The sequence below is a fragment of the Myotis yumanensis genome, unplaced genomic scaffold (assembly GCF_028538775.1).
Source record: "Myotis yumanensis isolate MYYU_CA2020_CCGP unplaced genomic scaffold, mMyoYum1.0.hap1 SCAF_13, whole genome shotgun sequence".
Classification (NCBI taxonomy): domain Eukaryota; kingdom Metazoa; phylum Chordata; class Mammalia; order Chiroptera; family Vespertilionidae; genus Myotis; species Myotis yumanensis.
Window position 1 is genome coordinate 12,015,331 of NW_027223764.1, and position 16,421 is coordinate 12,031,751.

A 16,421-nucleotide genomic window follows, 5' to 3' on the forward strand; every position below is an offset into this window, starting at 1 on the left:
GTGGCAAGAAATATTTCAAGTGATGAATAGCAAGAACCTACAACCAAGATTACTCTACCCATCAAAGCTATCATTTAGAATTGAAGGTCAGATAAAGAGCTTCACAGACAGGAAAAAGCTAAAGGAGTTCATCACCCCAAACCAGTATTGTATGAAATGTTGAAGGGTATTCTTTAAGAAGAGGAAGAAGAAGAAAAAGAAAAAAAAATGAACAACAAAATGGCAACAAATACTACCTATCAACAATTGAATCCAAAAATCAAAATAAACAAATAAGAAATCTAATGAACAGAATAAACTGGTGAATAAAATAGAATCAGAGGCATGGAAATAGAACAGACTGACAATTCTCAGAGGGAAGGGGGAGGGGCAGGAAGAGATTAAACAAAGATCATATATGCACATATGCATTACCTATGGACACAGACAATAGGGTAGCGAAGGCCTGGGGAGGGATGGGAACTGGATGGAAGGGGCAATGCAGGGGGGAGGGGGAAGAGGGACATCCTATGAATATTGATACAAAATCATCAATAAAATACTGGCACACTGAGTTCAGCAGCATATTAAGCTAATTGTACACTGTGACCAAGTGGCATTTATTCCCAGAATGCAAGAATGGTTCACCATACAAAAGTCAATCAATGCAATACAACAGAATAACAGAATAAGGGGGGGGGGGGGGGAGTGGGGAGACAAACAACACCTACTGTGCTAAGCGGGAAGTCTGGCCCAATGTGACCAAGCTCTCAATTTTCAAGAGAAGCTAGAATTCTGAATTTCCTTCTTTCTCTGAGTCCTTAGTCTTTTGATGTTAGTTCACAGCACTTACTAGCTGACATTCTATCTTCTGCACATGTGTCTCCTTGTTCATGTCTGTTTCCCGGAAGCTAAGCTAACCTCTGTTTCCCAGGGCCTGAGCAGAGCCTGACCCACAGGAGACCTCAATCAACATGAGCTGAACCAAGCGGGTACAAGAAAGTTGGGCTGGATGACGGGTCCTTGTGGTGATGGGAATGCTCTGTACCTTGACTGTATCAATGGCAATATCCTGGTTGTGATATTGGACTATAGATTTCAAGATGTTACCATTGGGGAAAACTGAGTAAAAGATACGCAGGTCTCTCTGTGTTATTTCATACAATGCATGTTAATCCACCATGATTTCAAAATTAGAAGTTTCATTTTAAAAAGCTTACAAACAATCATTTAAATGAGCAAACAAATGCCTGAAAGGTCTACTACAAAATATCTGACCAATATTATTTTTATTTCCAATTGTTGGGGGGGGGGGGAGCTCAAGAAAAAAACTGACATGTATCACTGTATAAGTTTAAGGTGTATAGCACGATGGTTTGATTTACAGATATTGTGAAATGATTACCACAACAGGTTTAGTTAACATCCATCATCTCACATAGATACAATAAAAAGAAAAGACAAAATGGTTTCACTCCGTGATGAGAACTCTTAGGAATTACTCTCTTAACAACTTCCCTATGCACCACGCAGCAGTGTTGACCATAGTTGCCATGCTGTACCTTACATCCCTGGGACTGACTTGCCTTATAACTGGAAGTGTGTCCCTTTTGACCCCCTTCCTTCAGTTCCCCCTGCTCCATGTCTAAGTGAGATCATACAGTATTTGTCCTTCTCTGTCTGGCTTATTTCACGTAGCATAATGCCTTCAAGGTCCATCTGTGTTGTCACAACCTGACCAATATTCCTCAAAGCTTATTTTTCATTCTTTAAGGTTGTGAAAAATAAGGAAAGACTGAGAAACTATCACAGACAAGGAGATCAAGGAGACATGACAACTAAATGCCCATGTGGGATCCTGGAACAGAAAAAGGACATCAGTGAAAAACTGAGGAAGTCTGAATAATGTCTATAATTTAGTCAATAGTATTGTACCCAATGTTAATGTCTCAGTTTTCACAAATGTACCTTAGTTATGTAAGGCGGGTAACATTAGGGGGGAGCTGGGTAAAGAAGGGTAGATGAAAACTCTCTAGTATTTTTGCAACTTTTTAATATATATATATATATATTATATATAAGTATATTATATATATATATATAAGTATATTATATATATAAATATATATATATATATATATATATATATATATATATATATTGATTTCAGAGAGGAAAGGAGAGAGAGAAACATCAATGAGAGAATCACTGATCGGCTGCCTCCTGCATGCCCCCTACTGGGGGATCAAGCCCAAAACCTGGGCATGTACCTTTGCCCAGAATTGAACCCGGAACCCTTCAGTCCGCAGGCCAATGCTCTATCCACAGAGCCAAACCAGCTAGGGTGCAACGTATTATTAAATCTAAAACTAGTCCAAAATTGAAGTGAGCTTTTTTTTTAAATGTATGGTTAGAAGAAAAATGTCCAATAATGCACCAGGTAGTTAACTAGAACTGTGCATGCTAATCTTTTCAAATAAAGATCATGTAAATCTAAGCAATAAAAAAGTTGGGGTGTACCACCTATAAACAATTTGCTGTGGTTTGAATCCACAATCCCTCAGCCAAAATCCTTGGGGCCAGATTTGCTTTGGAATTTAGAATCTCTTTGATTTCAAAGAAGCATGGCACATGTGCTGTGCATTCAACCCCACTGGGGTCCAAGGGCAGCATTTATCATCAAACACATGGACATTTATTTAGCAAGAACATGGACAGTCACACCATGTAGGATAAAGGCCACAAACAGCCACTTGCCCTTTGTAAGACAGTGTTGCAAAATAATTTTGCTAAAAACTTTCAGTTTTCAGAATTATTCAGAAATTCAAAATAGTCGATGGGGGATTGTGAACTGGATTAACAGGATTCCAAATAAATAAAGCTTTTGATTTTTAATGTTAAACTTCCAAATTTCTAAAAAATGTTATCACCTTAATATTTCTCTCTCTCTCTCTCGCTCTCTCTCTCTCTCACACACACACACACACACACACACACACACATTTAGGAGTAACACTCAATTCAGAGACAACAAGGGGGGGGCGGTTCTGGAATGTTGATAACATTTCATTTCTTAATCCAGGACGGGTTAGAATGGTGACAATATGCTGAACTATGCACATACAATTTGGCCACTATTCTGCATTATGTTAAATGTTAACAGGACTTTTTTTTTCAGAAGCAGCAATCATTACAGAATTAAATTTAAAGCCACAACATGTTAACACTGCAAGAGTCTTCCGTCATTTAAGATACATAGTTCTGCTTCCTGGGTTCCCAGAGTGGTGAAGTGGTCTGCCCAAGGTCACACAGCACGGTGGTGAGAGAGCTGAGACCCCTCGCCTGCCTTCTAACGCAGGGCTCTTTTTTATAATGCTAAAACATGAGATTTCTGTTTCAAACATTTGTTCTACAATGTGTTACTAATTAACTGGGAAAACTTGTAATCCCATCACATTGGAGTTAATACCACAACATTTTTTGCTCATTTAGATTTATTTTTTCCCATGAAATTACTGAACTGATGTCTGGATCAGATGTCTCTGTTTAATTTGGTGTAACTATGCTTCTCTCTAATAATGCATAAAACCATCAATGACCATAAATACGATCTGAGAGTTCTGCCACATCAACCAACCTAATCATTCAGCTATAAATACATCATGAATGATTTAAACCACAATAATTAGGTTTATTTTTTTTAAAAAAAAGTTTGCCTTCTGGTTAGCTATGATATTTGAAGAATGGGAAGGGAAATATGAATTGGGTGCTTTTGACTTATCTACTTTTAATATCTTACCACTTTCCCTGTCGGTACCATGTGAGTCAACTTTGCCTTTTGTTGCAATTGCAATCTTGCTTTTGTCAGTTTGCAATCTTGCCGCTTGTCGCTGAAGGGGGGCAGTACTAGGAAAGCACTGAGCTCATACTAAGAACATAATTTAATGCTTTCTCCCACTGGAAATGTAAATGATGGAGGAAGAGGCACACAAGCAGAAAATTCCCAACACCAGACATCTATGAAAACCTAGTTCTCTGAGATCGAATCGTAACTTCCATAGAAGAAAAACACAGTCAAATCAGAGGTTCTCAACTGGCGTTCAAAGTGTGAACCCCTAAATTGTGTTTGTGAGGGGGGGGAAGGAGGCCCTTCCCTTCATCAGAATCTCAGAAGGAGCCACGGCCTTGGGTAAAGGAGGGATGAGGCGAAGAATCAGTGGCCACTATAAAAAAAAATAGAGGAAAGTGAGGTCTGGGAGTGACACCCCTAGTTTCCAGTACAGGTTTTACAAAATATCTAAACATCCCTGCCAATGTAGCATAACATTGTACCTTGGACACTCGGAACAGCCCTGTGAGGCAGGCAGGTAGTGCTGGCTTCATTTTGCAGGTGAGAACAATAAAGAACTTGTCAAAGCTCAATGGCTAACATATGTGGATGCAAGACGCTGGGATTTGGCACTTAAACTAAGTTCTACTCCCATTTGTCTCAAGCACTGCTGAGGATTAACGGGGTCTCTAGAATGTTCTCCCACCAGGTCAGACCGCACCATTATGTTTTTAAAGCAAAGATCTTATGCCCTAGCCGGTTTGGCTTTGGTCTGCCTGCAAACCAAAGGGTCCCAGGTTCAATCGTGGTCAAGGGCATGTCCCTTGGTTACAGGCTCCTCCCAGGCCTGGGCCCTGGTCCAGGCGTGTGCAGGAGGCAACCAATCAATGTGTTTCTCTCACATTGATGTTTCACTCTGTCTTTCCCTCTCTCTTCCACTCTCTCTAAAAGGTCAATGGAAAAATATCCTCTGGTGAGGATGAACAACAACAAAGACCTTACATTGTATAAAAGTATGATAGAAATGCAATTTTCAGTGCATGAGTTTTATTTTATAGCAATTTAATTTTAAAAACTGCCTTTTTCTTCTCCATACCCTCTCTCCACCCAAGGCTAGCTCACATCCAAACTTTATTTTCCATCCTCCTTCCAGCCATTCCTCTGTGGGTACTGAAACCCACCAGTGGTAGAAATACCGCTCCCTCTGTGCCTTCCACACCAGAAGTTGGGCGTCTTTTCCTGCCCACCCTCCCAAAGGGCTCTCCTCACTTCTTCACTTCTCACTATGGACTACTAGGGACTTGCTGCCCAAAATAGCAAAGGGAAGAAAAAAAACATTCCACCACCCTTTCCTATCTAGGTGTTTAAATGCCAGAGCTATCTTCCAGCTACCCTATGACCATTCTGAACACGGACACAGCTGTCAACAGAAGAACAGAAAACAAGAAGGTCCTGCGAGTTTGACCTGACAGAAGACAAATTTGTCACCAGTCTCCAAGTCGAAAATAGATCACCCACCGCTCAGAAGGGCACAGGGCCCTTTTCCACTCTTATCTCCCAGGCCTCCAACAGTTACATGAAATGCGCTGTGCACTTGATGGAATGAAATGCCCGCCAAGGACATGATGACAATGACTCTGTAAGGTTACGTGGGAAAGTGCCGAGCTTCCAACACGATCACAAATCCAGGCGGAACAGCAAGGGCCCACACAATGTTTTTTCCCCCAAAACCAACAGCTGGTCCAATGGCCTCCTTTTACAAAGCAAACCCAGTCTTCACGTCATTTCCAGCATGTGGGTCTCTCAGAGGCAGACCCAGGAACCTGTGCTAAAACTAGACCTTGGGAATCCACTCACTTCTCAAGATGTCAGGATCTACCACAATCATCCAGATATGACACCATCGTTCTCTACCTGTCTCGTTCATATTACATGGGTGGAGTGATTCTTTTGGTGGCCCTAAGTTCAAGAGATCTCCAGCTCACTCAAGCATGGGACTTTATTATTTTTTAATTTATCTTAGAGAGAGGGAGGAAGAAAGAGAGAGAGAGAGAGGCTTGTGGTTTGTTGTTCCATTTATTTATACATTCATTGGTTGCTTCCTGTATGTGCTATGACTGGGGATCAAACCGCAACCTTGATATAATGGGATGATGCCCTAACCAAGTGAACTGCCCAGCCAGGGTCTTAAGCATGGGCTTTATTGGCTGCTGCACAGAGAGTGAAATGAACACATAGTGAACGCCTGTGGTTCCCTTTTATAATTTATTTTTAAGTACCAGTAGCTCGGCTTCTCATCCAATTCGACATCTCAGGAGAGATGAAAATGTTCATAGAAAAGCGTGCCAAGTTTTGGTGCTCGCTTCGGCAGCACATATACTAAAATTGGAACGATACAGAGAAGATTAGCATGGCCCCTGCGCAAGGATGACACGCAAATTCGTGAAGCGTTCCATATTTTTCGACAGGAAACCATAAAAATTCTAGAAGAATACAAAGGCAACAAAATCTCAGACATATGCCAAAACAATTTCTTCACTGATACAGCTCCTAGGGCAGTTGAAACTAAAGAGAAAATGAACAAATGGGACTACATCAAAATAAAAAGCTTCTGCACAGCAAAAGAAACCATCAACAAAACAACAAGAAAACCCACCTCGTGGGAAAACATATTTGCCAACGTCATATCTGATAAGGGCTTAATCTCCAAAATTTATAGGGAACTCATACAACTTAACAAAAAGAAGATAAACAATCCAATCAAAAAATGGGCAAAGGATCTAAATAGACACCTTTCAAAAGAGGACATTCAGAAAGCCAAGAGACATATGAAAACATGCTCAAAGTCACTAATCATCCGAGAGATGCAAATCAAAACAACAATGAGGTACCATCTCACACCTGTCAGAATGGCCATCATCAACAAATCAACAAACGACAAGTGCTGGAGAGGATGTGGAGAAAAAGGAACACTTGTGCACTGCTGGTGGGAATGCAGACTGGTGCAGCCACTATGGAAGGCAGTATGGAGGTTCCTCAAAAAATTGGAAATGGAACTCCCATTTGACCCTGTGATCCCACTTCTAGGAATATATCCCAAGAAACCAGAAACACCAATCAGAAAGGATATATGCACCCAGATGTTCATAGCAGCACAATTCACCATAGCTAAGATCTGGAAACAGCCTAAGTGCCCATCAGTAGATGAATGGGGATTAGAAAACTGTGGTACATCTACACGATGGAATACTATGCTGCTGTTAAAAAGAAGGAACTCCTACCATTTGCAACATCATGGATGGAACTGGAGAGCATTATGCTAAGTGAAACAAGCCAGTCAATGAAGGAAAAATACCACATGATCTCACTCATTCATGGATAATAAAGACCATTACAAACTTTTGAACAATAATAGATACAGAGGCAGAGCTGCCTCAAACTGATTGTCAAACTGCAGTGGGAAGGCCAGAGAGAGTTGGGGGGCAGGAGGGAGGGGAGTAAGAGATCAACCGAAGGACTTGTATGCATGCATATAAGCATAACTAATGGACATAAGACACTGGGGGGTAAGGGAGGGTAGGGGTTTGTCAAGGGTGGGGGGGGAAAAAAGGACACTTATGTAATACCCTTTGTAATACTTTAAGCGAAAAATAAAAAAAATAAAAAATAAAAATAAAAAAATAAATAAATAAAAAAAAGAAAAGCGTGCCAAGTTTTGAATGCAGCTTCTCAGTGACCAGTGGGAGCCTGTCTGAACTGCCACAGGACTCCCTCCGTAGCACACACATTCCTACCCTAAAGAAGGTGCAAATTAAGCTGCAATTTATGAGGCTCTGTCAGTGAATTCTGTAACAGAGCAAGATCAGAAGCTCCCCCTTCTTTTTTCTGATTTTAACAATGTCTTCGGCAAATGATAATTCTATTCTTTTTGGGGTGTGTGTGTGTGTGTGTGTTTCCTTAACTGAGAGTCTGGGAAAATTCTTTCTATGAATTTCTTTAAAGGCTGAGTAAGTTTACTCACCCTTCCCCCAAAAATGAATTAGTTAAAAAATCTTTCAAAGTGAGGGATACAGCCCTGTTCTTAGTCACAGTTCATGCTCTGATTTTTCTCTCTTCCATCACCATCAGAAAGCCCTATGGAAAGCACACTTCCTGAAATCATTTAAAGGGCGAACAAAAATGTAAGAGTCACACTCATTGGCTGTTCACCTAATATTCCATGCGGTTACTAAAGCAATCATTTTAATTATGGGGAGTACTAGAAGTTTCTGCTACTTCAGAAAGCTGACTCAACACGCGAATTTTGTGTTTAAAAACAGATCAGATGGCTCATATTTTGGAAGCCTGTTTGGCTTTCTAATGGAGCCATTTAAGTTGACATTTTACTTTTATCTAGAAATGTGCCTACAAAAGCAATGAAATCCTATTCACTTTAAACTCTGCACCTAAGTCAGGTTTTTACCCTTAACGTCTCCCAACAAACAGAATAAAAAAGGAGCTCTTGAGAGCAATTGTGAGTGTTAGATGACACTCACAATTCAAACCTGACCTGGCATGTACCCGAAAATACTACAAACTCCTCCTCCACCCAACAAGATTCATGGAAATCAATTACCCAGCACCCAACAGGCTCCAACCGCCCTGAGGCTGGCCTCCCACTGCAACTCAGCCACCTGCGTGGTAGATGGCGCGTGTAAGCTTGGCCAGTGCTCGGGCTGAAAGATAACTGCCTTCTTCCATTAACAAGTTAATGAAGAGCGACCTATGAGGTCTGAGGCCACCTGATGCCCACAAGTAAACGAAAGCCAACTATGAAATCAAGAAAGTGGTCAAGTGTTAAATGAGACCAAAGTCCAAAAGAGGGGTATTTGGCAGCCACCTCAAAAATGGTGAATATCCTAATCCAAAAACTGAAAAAATATCTATGAGTTTTTACTGATATAAACAAATTAATGGGGAAGAAAGAGCAGCTCTTCTTTAGAAGAGAATTCCAGTTAATAAATGTAGAAGACAAGAGTGAAACAGAAATTCAGCATCAGAACCACAGCAGTAACTGCTACAGGCAAGCTCCAAGAGGAGCTCAAATTAGCAGGCAGGAGTTTCAGGAGAAACAAGATATTTGCATAACCTTACAGGATCTCCCTGGAGAGATTCTTAATCCCACAGGGAGAGAAAATCAACCTTTACCTTTACAGTTAATACCACCTTGGTTAATACCAAGCGATTAAGTGATGCACTGACATGGCATGTCCCTTCTGTGGGACTCTTATTTTAAAAATGCATAAGTTCAATCTGGTCATAAGAACGTATCAGAGGAAATCTACAGTCTTTTTACAGCAGGGGTTGCAAAACTACAGCTCGAGGGCCAATCTGGACCTCTGCCCATTTTCATATGTGAAGTTATACTGGAACATAGTCACACCCATTCATTTACATATTATCTAAGGTTGTTTTCATGCTTCAGCATAAAGCTGAGTTGCTGCAACAGAGACCATATGGCCTGCAAAGCCGAAAATATTTATTATCTGGCCTTTGACAAAAGAAGTTGAAGGGTCTTGTGTTTAAAAAAAAAATAACTAGCCAGTACTCTTCCAAAGTGTCAAGGTCACCCTGGCCAGTGTGGCTCAGTGGTAGAGCATCAGCCAGCACACCAAAGGGTCAAGGGTTCGAATCCCGGTCAAGGGCAGGTACCTGGGTGGCAGGTTTTTCCCCCAGCCCTAAGTCAGGAGTGTGATGAAGGCAACTGATCAATGTGTCTCTCTCACATCGGTGTCTCTCTCTCTTCTCTTCCACTCTCTCTAAAAATCAATGGGAAAAAATATCGTCTGGTGAGAATTTAAAAAAAGACAAGGTCATGAAAGACAAGAAAAGATTGAATTGTCATACACTGAACAACAAGACTATAAAAATGTGACAACTAAATGTCATGTGGGATCCTGGATTGCATCCTGGAATAGAAAAAAGAAGCACATATGTAATACCCTTTGTAATGCTTTAAGCAATAAAAAAATTCAAAAAAAAAAAAAAAAAAAGAAGAAGCACTTATGGAATAACTGCCAAAATCCAAAAAATAAAAATGAACATATCTGTATTTGGTGACTAGCATTGCACCAATATTCCTTTCTTGGTTTTGATACATGTATCGAGGTTATGCAGGACGTTAACACTAGGGGAAGCTGAGTGACAAGCACACAGGAACTCTCTGTGCTATTTTTGCCATTTTTCTGTAGGTCTGAAATTATTTCAAAATAACAAGTTAAAAAGAACTGTGATGAAACCCCTCAGTGGGGTCTGAGGTTGCGGGAGCGGCAGCAGCCGTGTCGAGGCCAGTATCACCTTTCAAAGTTGGTCTTTATGGGGCTTAAAGGCAACTGTGGAAAAAAAAAATAATAATCCTTATCTTTAAAAAAAAAAAAAGAAAGAAAAAGAAAAGGAAAAAAAAGGCAACTGTGAAAATAAGTCCAGCGTCACTGACACTCCATGCCCGGGACCTGATGGCAGACAGGATTAGCAGAGGGGATTCCTTGCTTTAACCAACACTCCCTTTAAAAAATACAGTACATTGCCCTGGCCAGTTTGGCTCAGTGGATGGAGCGTCGGCCTGCGGACTGGAGGGTCCCGGGTTCGATTCCGGTCAAGGGCATGTACCTTGGTTGCGGGAACATCTCCGGTGGGGGTTGTGCAGGAGGCAGCTGATCGATGTTTCTCTCTCATCAATGTTTCTAGCTCTCTGTCCCTTTCTCTTCCTCTCTGTAGAGACATCAATTAAGAATATATATATGGTATAGCATGGGGATCCCTGTACTGCAGGTACCACAGAGAAGGGTGAGCTTGGACGTCTAAGTCTCCCCTGGGGTCTCTCAAAGCCTACACGAGCCCTAAGAGATAGGTGGACCCAGGATTTTCCTGGAAGAGTCTGCCAGGGAGGTTTGTGCCCACCCACAGCAGAGGAGACGGGTCTGACAGCAGAGGGAGATAGTGCCTCTGAGGACACAGGACCGGTTCTGTCCACAGCTCCTCATGCAGCCCTGACCAAGGAGGGAAATGCCTTCCGTAGACGTGTCCCTTCTTCATTCACTGCCCTGCGTGGTCAGCTAGGAATGTGAGGAAAGCTACCCCTGCCTCTTCCATCAAGCAACTGCCCCAAACAGACATGCCACACGAAGTCAAGATTTTTCATGAGTTTTAGCAAATCACGTCTACAGTTTTGCCAGAATAGAGAGAACAGAGACCGAGATTATGAGAAAGAAGTGGAAAGAAAAGAGGAGCAAAGGGAATGGGGCCAGGCCGGGAGCACACAGGGGGATCAGGAAGTGAGAATGGGAGCGCAGCTCTCCCCTGCAAGGAGCAGCTGGGCAAATTGACCCCTAGGAAACACCTGTCTCCCCCAGCCTTACTGAGCACCCCAGTCTAAGGGGGTCAAGCTGGAGGGAAGAGCAAGTTCCCACCAAGCCAAGCCATGGAAGGTGGGTCAGCCTCCCCCAGGCATCCACTGCTCCCAGCCCCCAGGTGAGCCGTCGCTGTGACCCGGAGCCCAGGCTGGCTCACCCTCTGGGTGAGTCCCAGCGCTGGCCAAACACCCTTGGCAGATCCTGGCTCACAGCTGAACATGCGACCCAGCAAGGCCGAGGCCATCCATCAAGGGAGCCAGGTGAGTGGTAACACGATGGAGCTGCGAGAGGGAGGCTCCTGCCACCCTTTTAGCTTTGCTCCCCCCACCCCCCACTCGGAGAGAAATGAACCCCTGAGGTGGGGGAAAGCGGGCAGTGGCCAGTGCCATCTGGAGAAGGAGGAGGAGGGTTTTTATGAATGGGACATCTGGACAGGAAAACAGCCCCGGGGCCTTCCCTGGCTGGGCCGTCCCTCCTCCCTCAGGAAATTCCTTCAGCCCCATCTGCTGGGAAGGAGGCAACACACCCAGGGAGCAAACCCACCACCCACTCCCGGGCTTCTGCCCCCACCAAAAACATTCCAGTGGCTTTGCCAAGCAAACTAATGGCTTTCCCTCCGGGCAGCCTGCATGACAACAGGTGCCCGCCTCTAAACCCTCCACTCACAGTTTCTGGGTTTTATTTTTAAAGTCTAGATCATTGTTTTTCAAGACACTTAAAACAGGGGTGTCCTCCTATTGGAGGCTGAAAGGGGGCAGGGTCTGTGTAGAGATGAAAAAAAGTCCGAGGTGCCCTTGGCTGCCTCTGGCATGACAGGGCAGGAGCTGTGAATGACAGTCACCAAATGCCTGACTCTGTGGCCATCTGTGGGCTGGCCCGTCTGCCTGGATGGAAGTGTGTGTGCATGTGCCTCAGTCTGTCAGGGCCGGAGGAAGACAGACCTGCGTTCCCGCTGCGGCCAAGCCCTCCCTCAGAAACAGCCAAGCTGCAGACAGACAGACCTCCAGCCCTCTGCATCCACCGGCTCAGTCCTCCCACCTCGCCCTTGGAGACCATCTGAGGGTTCACAGAGCACAATGGACTTTCAAAACCATGAGCAGGACACCAAGACATAGGGGGTTACACATGACGTGCCCACCTGAAAGAACTACAATAACAGAAGCCATAGCAACTTAACAAGAAAAATGACAGCGTGCTATGTGCCAGGTACTGTGCTAACCACCTTAGCCCCCATCCCTGCTCCAACCCTGGAGGAAAAGAGGAGTGTTTACAGATGAGACACGGAGGCTCCATTTTATAGATGAGAAAACTGAGGCTCGAGAAGGGCAAATGTCCTGCCGGAGTGCACACTGCTACCTAGTGGAGTGTCCTGGAGTTGAACCTCGAACCTGCCCGCTTACCCACTATGAAACCTCCTTGTCTCTGACCACAGTGGCAGCCCCACAGGAGCTCATCTGTGCTCTGGGCCTTGAGTATCATAAATCGAATCATTCCAGGAGTCAGTGGTATTGCTGAGCCTGGAGCTTTCAGATTCCAGGCCCAGTGTGCCTTCTACTGTACCATGAATATGTTGTCCCTTTTTTTTTTAACTTTTTTTAATATTTATTTTTTTTATTTCACATAGGAAGGGAGAGGGAGAGAGAGATAGAAACATACATGATGAGGGAATCATTGACTGGCTGCCTCCTACAAGTCCTGATGGGATGGAGCCCGCAACCTGAGCATGTGCCCTGACCTGGAATCAAACTATGACCTCTTGGTTCATAGGTCAAAGCTCAACCACTGAGCCATGCTGGCCAACGGATATTTTTTTTGTTAAATTTATAGGGTGACATTGGTTAATAAAATTATATAGGTTCAGGTGTATAACACGTCATCTGTATATTGTATTTTATGTTCACCACCCTAAATCAAGTCTCCTTCCATCACCATTTGTCCTCCCTTTGCCCTCTCCCTCCTCCATCCTCCTAACCCCCTTTCCCTCTAGTAATCACCATACTATTGTCTATGAGTTGTTGTTGTTGTTGTTTTTGTTTCATTCCTTCACCTTTTACACCCAGGCCCCCAAACACCTCCCCTCAGACAGCTAGCTGTCAGTCTATCTTCTGTACCTAGGAGTCTGTTTCTATTTTGTTAGTTAATTTTGTTCATTAACAAATATGAAGTGGTTCTACCCCAAACGTTCTCCTGCTGTCCCTCTCTTCTGAAATGCAATTTGAACCTAGAAACACTCTTTAAGGTTGTCAGGCTCAACCCCTTCATATTTGAAATCTCAGGGAAGCCAAGCTCACTGACCAAAGGAGCAGCCGCAGGGCAGAGGGGAGAACCCCGGACCCGCTGGCCTGCACACTCAAGGATGCTTCCCAGAACCGAACTGCATCTTTCCAGGATGAGCAACGAGGGAGCAGTCCCCTGATCAGACGTGTTCACAGTGACCCTGACTCAGGAGTGACACTGCAGTGGGTATGATGTGGCTTTAACTAAAGCGACCAAACTGTGAGAAGAGTCACTGTTCATGGTCTCAGCATAGCCAAGGAACCAGGTTCTGTGTCCTGAAACAGAATTCCATTTAGTGACACTTCACTGGATAACTAATGTCAACTTGAAGTATTTAACTTCCTTGAAACCTACACACTTTTTTGCATAATCACTTTTCATCTTTGCTCTTTGGTGTGTGTGTGTGTGTGTGTGTGTGTGTGGTTTTTGTTTGTTTGTTTGTTTGTTTGTTTGAATAGGATTCTATTTTGTATGAGTAAACTTTTCAGTATTCCCATAGCTCTATTCCCCTGCCTTGGATGGAAAGAAATCCTTTCTTTTTCTTCTTCTTATTTATCTCAATGCATGTTTTTATAGTTATCTATATGTATTTTGGTTTATGTTTGTTTTCTCCACTAGACTGTAGGCTCCACCCATAAGGATCACATCTGTTCTATTCATCACTCAGCACCTAAGTCAGCACCTCGCACATAGTAGGTGCTCAATAAATACTTCTTTTACTTGAATGAATTAGGAATGAAGTGTCCCTGGTGTTTGGGAAGCAGCAGACTCTGGAGGATGCAAACCCCTTTTACATTAAGCAAAGCAATTTGAAAAGTTATTTTGGAAAATGAAAGAGTGGGCAACACTCCAGTTTTTCCAAAATACCACTTAGCACCAAACAGACCTGCGAGTAGCGATCTGACTCTAGCCTTATTTGAAACTGAAAACTTCTACAGTGACTCTGGAATTTCAATACAATTTTCACATTTTCAGATACACTACATATTTATTTAATTTTATTTTTCCTTACAGCTTCTTACATCCTCAAATTTCAACACCAATATTGGATTAAGAGCCACAGAGAATATTTGATGGTTCCCAGGAAGCCAAATTGAATTCTACCAAGGACACAGAAACAAGTACAAATAGGTTTATCAGAACAAGTAGACTGATCATCAGAAAGGGACTAGAAATTGTTCTTCTTTGTAGATACATTGCACTGTGGCTTTTGAAATTCTTGAAGGAAGTAACGTTACAACGCCTATAACCACAGAATGTCACACAGACAAAAACTACCAAGTGAACAGTTTGAAATGTGCAGAAACCCAAGTGTGAGAAGCCCACTGAGTGCTGTTTCTCCATAAATTCTGACAGTCATATTTCTAATTAGCGTTTCATGTTAGAGCACAGTTTTTCTTCCATTGATTTTCTTCTTAATGTTTTGTTTAAATGTCTTTGTCTTAGTTATAAATATTCCATGCACTGTTGAACTTTACAGACAATTAAATAAGCTCCTTTCCAACATCTGATTTTCCTCTCTGAGATGCAGGACAATTATCTGTGGGCAGGAAGCAGGAAGCAGCAGGCAAGGAGCCTGGTCACTGCAGCAGTCCCGATTCAGCCTCTGGAATGCATGACTGGCACCGGAGCCTGTGCCGAGCGCCGTGCAGTGGCAACATCCTGGTTTCACCCTCCACGTTTTAGAGGACAAAGAGAAATGCAGTCAGTTCTTGGAGCAATGCGGAATCACATCCGGGGCTCACAGTCCATTCTTGGGATGCTCCGGAAGGAGGAATCCAGCATCCGGCATCTGTGTTGGCTAATTACTATTGCAAAGTGACACCAAATAAGATCTACCTGAATTATGTCTTACCCTCATTCCTTCTCTTTCTCACAGATCCCTCTATGGCCCTGGGTATTGTGAGAAACAGAAGCCCACAGCAACTACCATTTTCCTGCCTGCTTCCTCCTCCCTACTTCGCATTCTGCTAGGGGATTTGCATATATTATTTCACTTAATCCCCCAGCAACCCTGAAGCATTATTATTATCTCTTTTTTCACAAAGAATAAAATGGGGGTTCAGAGAAATAACTTTCAAGGTCATCGTTAGTGGGAGAGCCAGAATATGAGCCCAGTTCTGTCTGACCTGACAGGCGGGGCTCCAGAACCCAAGGGGGACCTGCAAGGCGCATCAGGAGCTCTCCCCTCTTACTAAAGCTCGTAAGAACACAGACGCTGACGCTAGGCTGCCTGAACCCCAACTTTGCCGCATACCAGCTGGAAGTGACTTAACTTCTTCATGTCTCAGTGCCTCTGCTCTAACAAGGATATAATGATTATCTGTTTCATAAAGTTGTTGGAGGATGAAAAAAAAAAGCCCTTAGAACCATGTTGCAAGCGCACAATAAAGGTTAGCTGCTAATAATAGGCTGTTGATGATGATGACGGTTGTGGAAGTGGTTTCAAAGATCAGCCACTCTTCTTGACTTTGGGCTCCTTCCAAACCGAGACCCTATCTAACCTTTTACCCACCACAATTCAACAAACACAATTCTCCTAACCAGGCACTCTTCTTCTTCTTTTTATTTATTTAATCCTCACCGGAGGATATGTTTTTATTGGTTTTTAGAAAGAGAGGAAGGGAGAGGGAGAGAGAAACATCGAGCAGTTGCCTCCTCCCATACACATCCTGACCAGGAATCGAACCCACAAGCTTTTGGTGTGTGGGATGATGCTCTAACCTACTGAGCCACCAGGCCAGGCCAGGCTCTCTTCTTTTTTCCACCTGTCTTTTCAGGGTATAACTTCAATAACTTCACTTCCCTTGATCCCAAACCTACTCATTCCTTCAAGGCCCTTCCAATCCCACCCTCTCCATGAGTCTTCCGCAAACACTGAGGCCCCACGGGTCTTCTCCTTCCAGACCATTCGCCTAAGGTCGGCACTTAGAGCATTATCATTG

General features: G+C 43.2%; 1 protein-coding gene and 1 non-coding gene across 2 annotated transcripts in view; one reads left to right on the forward strand and one right to left on the reverse strand.

Annotated features, from left to right (window-relative positions):
* The window catches only part of RBM20 (RNA binding motif protein 20), a 176,042-nt gene that overhangs the window by 127,935 nt on the left and 31,686 nt on the right, over positions 1-16,421 (reverse strand). The gene's annotated exons all lie outside the window — the stretch shown is intronic.
* Positions 6,164-6,270, forward strand: LOC139022253 (U6 spliceosomal RNA). The gene has a single exon (XR_011473636.1). It is a non-coding gene; the product is annotated as a U6 spliceosomal RNA (small nuclear RNA).